The sequence below is a fragment of the Pteropus vampyrus genome, unplaced genomic scaffold (assembly GCF_000151845.1).
Source record: "Pteropus vampyrus isolate Shadow unplaced genomic scaffold, Pvam_2.0 Scaffold119, whole genome shotgun sequence".
NCBI lineage: Eukaryota > Metazoa > Chordata > Mammalia > Chiroptera > Pteropodidae > Pteropus > Pteropus vampyrus.
Window position 1 is genome coordinate 2,872,306 of NW_011888900.1, and position 12,131 is coordinate 2,884,436.

Below are 12,131 nucleotides of genomic sequence, written 5' to 3' on the forward strand. Positions count from 1 at the left end.
TGAAATAGTATTTCCTCCACTGCCCATTACAAAACAAAACAAAACTCCTTTCCTTAGTTTAAGACGTTATTATTAACTTTGCCTTTTCCTGTTGCATTTAAATTGGATATGTCACTTCCTCCTCACTGAAATGTTTGCCAAACTCATTACTATTTACTTGAATATGTAGAATATATTATTCCTGTTCTGCTGATCAAAGATTAGTTTGCCTCAAATATTATAGGTTTTTATTAAGTGAAGTCTGCTTAATTCATTCTGTGCTAGATGAGGTAGGTGGTGGCTGTTCAATTTGGCCAATTAGTGGCCAAAGTCATTTTGGAAAACACTAAAAGACCAAGAACTCTTCATTAAATTTTAATTATAAGAAGGGCAGAGGAGGGAAAGATCATGAAACACACACTGGCTGCATAAATCCTAAAGATCCAGAATCCTTTAAATGTCATGCTGACTTGGTTTATACAAGGAAACAGTGGGTTTAAATTAGTGCAAAATTATACACGTGTTCCAAGTCCAAACCAGACTTTATAAACCCTTGTAGGTGACTTAATCAGTATATTTGGTCAAAAATGTTTATGTGACAATAGAATTTAGTGATCGTAGAAAATAATACATTCTATTCTTTATTTTGTGCTCAGTTATTTAATAAAAAAATCTATGAAATATTTAGTCTATGTCACGAGACAGTAAAAATTGCAAACACACAGTACATAACTCCTAGAGAAGCTAACAGCCCAGAATGTAAAGCTATAAGAACTGTATGAGAAACATAAAAAACTTACTTATATTAGGTTTCAATAATGACAAAAAAATACAGTAAGGGGCTAATGTCAGTATATGGCAGAAAAAAAATCACATTTAGATAAAATTAATTTAGGAAGTTGCTAGGCTGGGGACAGACATATGCTTTAGAAAGGAATTCATTCCCAGTTTCCATGGAAAACTCTTGAAATAATACTCTTTCCTATAACCTAACTCATTTCTCCCCAAGGCTGTGACCGAAAGAACTACCGAGTTTTGTAAAAGAAACTGGGCTTGGGTGACTTCACTTTCCCCTCTCTTGAGTTGGCAATTGCCTGGAGAAAGTAAATAAACTCTATTTTTCCATGCTACAGTTTTATGGAGTTAAACCACTGTTCAACAGTATCTTTAGTCTTCATTTCAACTAGGTGACTCATTTCTCTCTCAATTATTCCAAACTCAGGCAGGGAACTTGTAGGTAAACTTCTTCTTCTTCTTGTTATTTATTGAGTTCCCATCACATTTCCAAAAGACTTGTCTCAGTGTGTGTAACATACCCAAATGTACTACCTGGTCCCTGCTTCCCTGATGGACCCACGTTTATAAACAGGCCTTTGTTCGGCGTTTGCAGACCGGGGCCAAATGTGAAGGGCCAGGTTTCTATCTCCTGCATGAGTTTTATCCAGTCTGTAAATGAAATTTAGAGAAGGCCCAACCTCACTGTATATAAAGGTCTTTTCCCTCACTCGCTGCTATAGCCACTGCTACTTACCCTTATCCTTTCAACCGAGCACCAGTAGTTGAATCCCTAAGAGTAACTGCATATTTGGTGAGCTTCTTTCCATTGTTGAAGTTTTTTTTTAAAACTTTCTGATACAAGAGTTAACAACAGATGAGATTTAACTGCTCTTGTTCTCATTTTATCTAATATAGATACAATCCGTATTTTTTAACCACTTTGATAAAGTACGATTGACATGGAAAATATTATGTACATTTAATATACACAACTTGATGAGTTTGGGGATAAGTACACACCATGAAACACCATCATCACCACCAAGGCCATGGACCTATTAATCACCTTCCAGAGATTCCTCTTGCTCCCTTTATTTTTTTAAAAAAATTTTGAGGTACACTTAAGAAAGGTTAAGGATTTTTAAAGTATACAGTACAGTATGGTTTGCTACAGGCACTATGCTGTGTAGTACATCTCTGGAATTTACCCTGCAAACTGGAGATTTGTACCCTGCGACTGTCACCTGCAACTGTAAGACAGCTGTCTTTGTGTTGCTATAACAAAATAACACAGATGGTTAGCTAGTTTCTCACAGTTCTGAAGCTGGAAATCCTAGATTAGGAGGTCAGCGTGGCTGGGTGAGGACCCTCTTCCTGGTGACAGACCTCTTGCTATATCTCCACGTGGCAGAAGGGACCAGGGAGCTCTGTAGAATGTCCCTTATAAAAACGCTCATTGTGTTTCCTAGGGCTCCATCCCCATGACCTGAGCAGCACCCAAAGTCCCTACCTCTTAACACCATGACACCGGGCATTAGGATTTCAATGTGAATTTGGGGAGGAGGCGTGGACACAAACATTCAGACCATAACAACAGCCAAATCTATTATTTAGATTATTATGAATGATAGGATCTTAATGATTTGGGTGGATTTGATTGAAGCCTAGTAATGTAGTCTTGTCCCTGTGTTTACTACGATGCCTCTTGATTGCATCATTTTCCCTTGTGCTTGGTTTCCTCTCATGTCGTTTTGCACAGAAACGTGCTCTACAGGTTTGTGGCCTAGGAGCAGGTGTATCGTACAGCCGAGGTGTGTGGCAGGCTTTCCCATCCAGGTTTGTGTAAGTGCGTTGTGATCAGTCAATGATGAAATCATCTAATGCTGCATTTCTCAGAACATGTGCCCCGTGTCTGATAGAGCATGATCGTGTGTGTCTGTGTCATATATATGACGGAGATTATGTATGTGTGTATGTATCTTAAAAATGTAAAACAATGGCTTAGCTTATGGGTCATATATTAACAATCATTGGGCCTGATCAGCCTGCAAGCTATACTTTGCCAACTCCTGATTTAAATTATTTAAGATTACACTTTTCAGTATTTGAACTTCCCAGGGAAAAGGTCTTGCACATCATTGGCAAATGTATTTCTAAGATTACAATTTTGCATTAGTATAAAAAATATGGTTTCACATTTAATCTCCTGTTTTTTCTGTTAGTAAATAGAAAAACAAATAATTATAGTTTTGATTCTGTGTCTCATACCTTGTTAAATCAATTATTTATAATAGATTTCATTTTACATTTTCTTTGCCTACAAAATTAAGTTTTGTATGAAGAATGGCAACGTTGATTCTACCCTTGTGCCTTTTATTTCTTACTCTTAAATTATTGCATTGAATACCATTTGCTATGATACTAGCTGTAAGTTTTCTCATCAGTAATTTTTATTAGATTGAAGATGTAATTAGTTCTTTCCTAAGGTAAGAGTTCTTATTACAAATGCATATAGATTTCATTAAAGGCTTTTGTGTGTATAATCAGGTGATCATGTGATTGTCTTTTATTCTGTTAGTGGTGAATTATGTAGACACTTTGCTGTGATATGACTCACTTGGTCTTGATTTATTTAGAAATATAAACATATTTAGCATCTAAGTTCAGGAGTTATAGGCTGTAATTTTCTTTCTTTGTAATGTCTTTGTAATTTTTAATTACCTAAATATTTTTCAAAAATATTTATGTTGATATTAAAAAATGAGCTAAGAAAATTTCTTAACCATCTTTGTTTTCTGAAAGAATGTATTTTTTGGTCCAAATGTGTTAATTACAATCAAGCATTGGAGGCATCTGGGCCATGGATTTTGTTTATATGAAAATTTGTCATTACAGATTATATTTTTTTAAATATATAGAGAACTATTCTGATTTTCAATTTCTTCTCAAATCCTCGTCCAAGTTGTGTTTTTACACGAAAAGTGTGAGCTGAGTTGTCTTGTCGTTAGCATTAAGTTACTCATAATAGTTCTTTGTTGAGCTTTTCTGAAAGAGTGCTTGTGATTTCCTCTGTCATTCCTCGTATTTGTAATTTGTGTTCTTTTCCTGGACCAGTTTACATAGAGGTTTATCAATTTTATCAATCTTTTTAAAGGATCACCTTTTATATTTGCTGATTTTATTACTGTTGTTTGTTTACTGTTTTCTCATTTTTGCAATTTTTATTATTTCTTCATATACCGAATTTCATTGCACCTTACATTTCTCTTTAAATACTTAAGGTGGAACTTTACATGATTAGTTTTAGATCTTTTTATTTTGTTTTTAAAGGTATAAATATGGTTGTTTGCACTGTTTTAACGCATCTCAGTTTTATGTCTCATGTTTTTATTATCATTCACTTCAAAATATTTCTTGTTTTATGTCTTTAATTCCTTGATTATTTTGAAGTTATTTTGCTTAATTTACAAATGTAGGGAGATTTTCTAAATATATTTGTATCAATAATTTTTAATTTATTTCTGAAATATTTCCATAGTTTGAAGTTTATTTAGACTTTAAATAATGTTTTTGGCGAATGGTTCACATACACTTAAAATATGTGTACTCAGAAGCTGCTGGGTGTATTCTATACATGCTAATTATACTTAGTTGATAGCCTTCTTCAATGTCCTACATTAGTATGAATGTTTTCATTTGTTCTATAAATTGCTTAGATAAGTATTGAATACACCAAGATAGATGATTTATCTCTTAAATGTACCTAATTTTGTTTCATTAATTTTGAACTCATTTATTGGCATTCACATGTAGAATTATATCTTCTTGATGAATTAATCTTTCTATTATGAAATCTCTTTTACTAATTAATACTCTGTTTTGAAATCTACTTTGCACGATGTTAAGTCATACCTGCTTTATTTAAGGGAACGTGGTGGTTGAGTAAGTTTTAGGTTAAGTGATATATTTCTGTATCTTGGTCTCATCCAGAGTCTGATTCTTCCAGTCAAGCCTTCGTATTCTTAATCTTGGTTACTCTCTTCTTAACCCCAGAGACCCGCACTCGACTCCTGATTATCCTTGGGTATTGAAGATTCTGTGGTTCTTTACTCAACAATAATGAGTCGGTTTTTCTGTGAAGTCAAGCCAGCTTTACTTGAACTCTTTGCTTTCAATATTCTCATAGAAAATTATGATTTTATTGTATCTGGTTATTTCATGCTATAACCTAAAGGTTAAAGGTTTTTCATGTTCTTCATCCTAATGGGAATCGGAAGTTCCAGCCTTATAAACTTTTGTACTATGATTTAGGAGGAGCAGATTAAGTGGTTTCTAAATGAAATATTTATCATGTTGAACCAATCACGATTACTATACGGACAGTTCCTCATTCTCCTATTGAGTAGATAGATGGTTTAATGAATTCTTGTTTCAAGTGATTTCAACATACAAATATTTCAATATAATTCCATGTGGAAAGAGTCAATATTTGATTAAAATCAGCAGCTGGATTTAAATTCTTTTCCATGTGCTTTTCCGCATAACCCTGTTTTGAAAAGTTGGGGTGCAGATGGGGCTGACAGGTTAGGGTTGTTGTGTTGCAGAGGCAGCAAATGCAAGCACGTACACTTCTAACCTAACAAAAAAGTGTAAGTTGAGAGAAACCTGGTGATTTGAAAGGCACTGGAAATCTCAAGGGGTTTATTGAGTTTATTACTAAACATTTCATCTTTTATTTCCCCCTAAATCAAGCTTATTCTAATCTCGCTCTATTATTTTGTTTCACTGGAAAAGAGAATGAAAATATATATTTTATTACTTCCACCGCTTTCTGACAGCCAATGATTTCCAGATTTGATCCAAAATTAATTGACAGATCTCTCAACTCTGTTCTAAGGGAAGTCAAAGAATTCTGGAAAAATCCCATATTTTTTTGGTTGTTCAAATAGAGAAACTAATTGCTATATATTTTCCCTGTAATAGCACTTAAGACCTCTTTAATGGTTTCTATGATTCAAATTGAGGGTGTACATGTATCTTGCAGTAGGAAAAAAAACACTGCAGGTCAATGGGTGCCTAGTGAGTTTTGCTTCCATTAGAAATAGTATTTGGCGGTAAAGTCATTTAACTGACCCCATGGTATGTGAGTACCCACACTAGAGGCTGAACTTGGAGCACTGTCCTTTGGATTAGCGATTGTCGCTTATGGAGTGTGGCCCTTCCATCACCCATGTCCTTACCTGAGACACACAATCAAAGAGATTCTGCTTCAGAGGATCTCAGAGAACAGAGATTATTGATGTCATTTTTGTTGGACTAGAAAGTGTTATAAAGATCAAAATATCTGGGAAGACTGAAAATTGAAGAGTGGTGGGGTTGTGTCATGCAGATAGCAATCTGAATAAGTCACTACCCAAGCAGGAAGGGCAGAAGCCAATTCGAAAAGCTGGGGGACAAAGTCAACTTCGGAAAACTCCAAGTAAATAGAAACAGGATGATGGTTCAGATGGGCAAGTGGAAAGGCAATTTGGGATGAATATATAAGGCATTGACTGTGGTAAGCTTGGTCTGCATTGTTTGTATGATGCATTGCCAAGCTGGCTCTGAAAAAAGAACTTGAAACAGTGTATAGAAATGACTTGACTCTCCAATAGATACCATTACAATTTTTTCCTTGTAATCGTTGCTGGACAAATTTGTTGCATATAATTAAATTACATTGGGCCATCATGAAGTGATTCCAAAAATTTTATATAGTGCCAAGAACTTATTAAGGATTTTTGGTATAAAATCTATGCTGGAAGCATTTAAAAGCATAAATGTTTTCCATGATTTTGTTCTTGGGCTTGGAGGAAAAGTTGAAATGTGAAAATAGGAAAGAGTAATAGGTTTGTTGTTTTCTGTAGGATCACTTTCCTAATGTCTTTTTCCTTGGGCACCATATTTTTATGTACAGATCTGAGAGAAATAGGAAAATATATATTTATGTCAGAGCTTTCAGAAAGAAAAGCAAGGTATCAGTGGGGCAAATAAATTAGTGTTATTTGCATGTATGTTGTACTTCATTCAAAGTTGCTCGTTTCTACGAAATTGTTTTCCTTTTCCTTTTCCCTTTCTTTTTCAATTGACATTGAAACAGGAAGCAAATATAACAGAAGATAAGAGGTAGATGCTCTGATGCAGAGGCGAGGCAGTGAACGTGACCTACACTGTCACCATTCACCCACGCCATGCCAGTCCATGAGGCATTTTGGGGGATGGTCCCTGGAACACAATTTGAGAATCATTGCATTTGTGTACTGTTAAAACTGTGATCTCAGCTTCAGTGGCTGGACAACTAAAAATAAAGCTCGTTCTGGGGATCAGATGCAAAATCAACTCAAGAAAAATCGACAAGGGATGCTAAGACCAATAGAGCCTAAAACGATGCGATAGAGTTTAAAAAGTTGTCAGGCAGTGCTAACAGCATAGATGAACCCTTTCTACTACAGTAAGTGAACACTAAGCAAATGTAGATCCGGATTGAGAGCTTGTAGATAACCTTTAGTCTGAACATGACCAGAGAAGACCAGAAAGAGAACCATATGGATTCAAAGAAACAACTCTAAGATGAATGTCTGGAAATTATATAAAGATACATCGATATAGATATTTATATGCAATTAGTTGACTTATGCCTAAATAACTCTTCTTTACATAAGAGTATTTAGTATTGTCTTATTTCTTTTCTACCACATCCTGGGGCATTTTCAGTTCCCTCTGAAGAGCAGACATTCTTGTTTTTTTATTTTTATTTCTGATTTGGGCAATTTTTTTCTTAGTTTTTTTTTTTTCTTTCTTATGACAGCATGTTAACTGGGAGGCAGGAAGAGTGTAGGTAACAAAACTACTTATTCCTATCCCATGCTATACAACTACTTTGGTAAAATTCGATGTGCATACATTTTTCACACACAGATTACTAAGCTTAGATAGGCAGGTGAAGCAAAAAAAAAAAAATCTTCAGTTTTCAAGTGGGGAAATCAAATTAAGGCACAGTGTAATAATAATTTAAATTTAAATGATTCCTTTAATATTTCAATGACGTATTCTCTGTAAGATACTCAATTCATGAGTTGGGAAACAACCTTTCTATGAAGAGAATAAGGTCCTTTGGTGTCTTCAGTTGTAAGACTATTGATTTTTTTATATTAAATGACTGGATATTTATTTAATCATGTGCACATATCTTTCCTACACATTTTCTTTGCTTTATAATAATATCATCAGGTTTTTAAAAAAATATATTTCAGAGAGGCGAAAGGATAATTGGATTATCTTCCTCTCTTACCTGTATTTTATAATTAAGTGCAGAGGAACTTAAATGACTTTGAGTAGGAAACAAAGCCTTTTCTCATAAAGCAAAAAGGTGCCACATGTGAAGCAAGGTGCCTACAGATGAGGTTTTAGTTTGGAGAGCCAAAGCACAGGTAAAATATTCTGTGGATCAAAGGTCAAACTACAATCAGAAAAGATGATGGTTAGAAGTGATTTTAAATTACTTAATATTGAAATCAGCATCTAGAAAAAGTCAATGGCCTTGGGAAGTGGTTTGAAAGAGACAGCTAAGGTGGTACCTCTGGGACTACAGAGTTAGAACCTCCATAAATCTCTTCTCCATGAAAAAAAAAAAAAAATGGTGAAGCGGCCAAAATTGACATTGTCAGAGATTTGGAATTTAAAAATGTCTTGCATGGATTTGAGGAGTGTTTATTCAAGAAAAACTGTGGGGCCTTAGTAAAAACAGTGGTTTTGGTGTGATCTTTGCACAAGCTGCATGCCCCACCTCCATTTAACCCTCCTCAGTTCCACAAGACTCTAGAAAACCATCAGCCTTGCAGCAGTGAGAGCTACAAATGTAGCTGCAAGGCAGCCATGGAAGGTGTCAGAATAGGATTTGAGGTCCTCAAAACGTCCATACCCAGAACATCGCCACTCTTTGTAATTGACCTGTCTCGTATTTTCCTGAAAAAGCTTGATTGCAGTTGCTAGATTGCAGTTGTCACTGTGTATCCCCGTGGTGATATGTCTGCATGTCATGTTCAACATGTCATATGTTCACTTCCCTGCGTAACCAGTAGATCATCTTACCAGTTAAGAATACAAAATGTAATCAGTATAGATGATTGTCCTAATTTATTTTTCAGAATGTTAGAATGTTTATTGTGTAGAATGTTTATTGAAATATAAAGTTGGAAGGAAAATGGTAACAATAAGGATAAAAATGGTCATTAATATGGTGAATTTGTTGTTATGTTTTTTGCATGGTCAATCTCCATGTCTATGGTCATCCAACAAAAAAAAATTATTTAAGGACCCCACAATAAATCAACAAAAAGTCTGTCAATGACAGGGGATCGATTTCCCCTCGCATCATGAGAGACCTGTAAGCTAGTTGTCAAACCAAGAATTATGTTTTATTTGTTAAAAGAGGTTTTTTCTTCCTACCCAGAAGATACACCGTCTATACGTAAACTGGCATTATTTGAATGCACGCTCTAATTCCTTCAAGTTGCATTATGTTTCTAAGCTAGTCTTTGAATTACGGATTACTTGTGTTTGAAAATATTGATAGCACACAAGGATAAAAGTAACATTTACGTATGCCATCCTTCGCTCTATAGTGTCCTACTATTTGGCTGTAGAATTAAAAGCATATAAAAGTAAAGGTAATTTTTCTTTTAGAAAAGTTTTCTTGTAGAAAAATAATTTCAAAGACAAGTATTAAGAAAGATTTATAAAAAAAAAAAAACTACCCCTTATACCAGTTCCCGGAGTATATTCATCTCAGGTGATGTTAGAGGAAGCATGGCCAAAGGTGGAGTTGTGTATGTCTGTCATGTAGGTTTCTCACATTTCTCTTGATAGCCTCAGCCGTCTGCTGCCGGATTCCTTGTTCTTTTTCAGTTAGAGTAGATTAGGACAGCAAGGCATGTAGGTTGATACAACATCAAAAACAAAGACACTTCTTTGCCTTTAGCAACTCAGCGTTTTTAGTCAGCTGAAATGGAAGTTCTAGAAATCAATGTTTGGTGGTTATCCACGGCTAGACTGTAGCTAAAACTTGTTAAAAACGTAATGTCTGTAGATGTCAAGACGTTTTAAAAACATGTCCCGTTCCATCACTACCCTTTTTATTTTTTTACTAAGTAACCCTTACTTTCTTCCTGTTTTCCATTCATCACGAATCAATTTTATATCCTCGGAAGAATGACCTGACAAACTGAGAAGACATACATATTATTAGTGTTATAATTTCTTAAAATAGACGCACACATTTCAAGAGGACTCTTTACTGCTCAAAGTACTGTTTCTCCTCCCTGCATCCCTGTGAAGTAGACAGGGCATGGGATCAAATTCTCATTTGCCATAATGAAGTCGGTCACACCTTGAACACTGAAATTCCATCCCCCGCTTCAGTGTTGTTTCCTTCCATTTCAAATAATGAAATAAAATCTATCAGAAGATAAATATGTATATATTTAAATTATACAAAGAAAAATTGTAGCAGGGAGTGTCTGAGCTATCCAAAACCAATATATTTGACGCCCAGTCCCTCGGCTGTCTTCATACACAGAGATGAAGTATGTGAAGTCTGGTACCGCCCCCTCCCTCCCTGTGTGAAGTCTGAAATAGGCAGAAGGCACATCCACTCTTTTATTTTGGTCAAAGACAACTTGTAGGCAAACAATGCTGTAAAATGCTTTGTTTCTAAGACTGTTCTAGTTGCTATTCTCCTAAGACAATTGGAATAGTATTCCATGCCTAATTTTGGGATAAAATATGTCATTGCCTTGGAACAGTATTTTAATTAATTGTGATTATTCATTTTAATGAACACTTTCTGAGAGGCCTCTCATGAAAATTGCATTTCTGGGTAATGTTGAAGATTCAGGGGGCGCGGCACACAGCATAGTGGGGCGGGGGCGGGGTGGTCCTAGCTCTTCTTACTCAGACTTTTGGAGTTTTATCAGCCAAAACTTCAGTGACACCTAACTGTACATGAAGTCCTGGTCAAAGCATAAGAAGGACTCAAATATGTGTCCTGAAGCCTATTTATGCAAAACTACTAAGATTTTGGTCTATTTCATCTCCTTAGCATTTAGATTTTCTGTATTTTTTACATGTATCAAACAAGATTATCTAATATCTCTTTAATCATAGTTTTCTTTAAATAATGACTATGATGTATAACCTTTTAATATTCCATGGGAGAATATGGAAAATTATTTCTCTTTTATCAATTGGAAGGAGCATATGCTTCTCAGATGTTACGCATTGTGGTCACTTTGCATGTAGACAAACAACTCACTGCATGATTATTTACCTGTGACTGACACGAGAATCTGGCAGCTTACAGACAGTCACAACTGTTTATTAATAATATACACATAGATAAATAAATAAGGAATCAAGCAAATAAAGAATGAATGGCAGGGTTCATAAGAAGGCTCCAGTTCAAATGACAGTGGGCTAGAGGTTATAATGTGAAAACATTTGTGTTCGACATACAATGGGATATTAATTTCACAACCCACCTGCCCTTTGTAATTTCACAAACCCCTGCTGGAAGGGGTACTAACAGATCAGCAGAACTTTGCATCTTTTATTTAATAGAGGATGAATCCACATGTTGAAAGACTTGAGCAAAAATGACAACGTTTTATGTATTGTAGGAGACAATAACAAGAGTTAAAAATAATTATTTCCTCAAGATCTATAGAACCTAACACTTCGTTCACACCTTTTTTGATCTCCATTTTCACATGTCCAGATGACTGGCCATCTCCAATAACCATAAAGTGCTTGAAATAAACAAAAAGGTTTGGTTTGTTAGAAGCAGATCTTGACACAACTTGTGTGAAATAATTTACTAACAGTAGCCACTGTGTTCAGAAAAGTCAAAATGTACCAGAAAAAGATGGAGGCCGTGAGAGGGTGAAAGCCAAGTACGACAGGTAGTAACTCTGGCTTAATCCTGCAGCGGAGCTCCAGAAAAGGTGCAGCCGCACCTCGATTTGCCCTGCTCGGGTGCAGAGGGGCTGAGAATGGATCCTCCTGGACCTGTCAGTCATTGGTTGAAAGCCAGCTTGGGACAAATGTAAATTCCCAGGTAATCTGGGTATCCACGAAAGCCAAGCAGGACCCCTCTGGGAAGAGACCCAGGCACTCACTGTTGGGGGTCAGTGTCCTCAAGAATGTGCAGGGGTCACGGGGTTATGGGAAGAATGCAGAAAGCATTTGCTACACGGCTCAGTCCAGAAATCAAGTCATTTTCAGCCTTACTTGTCGTCACCCCCTTATGTTCTGTAACCAAGAAGTCATTTTAACGTATT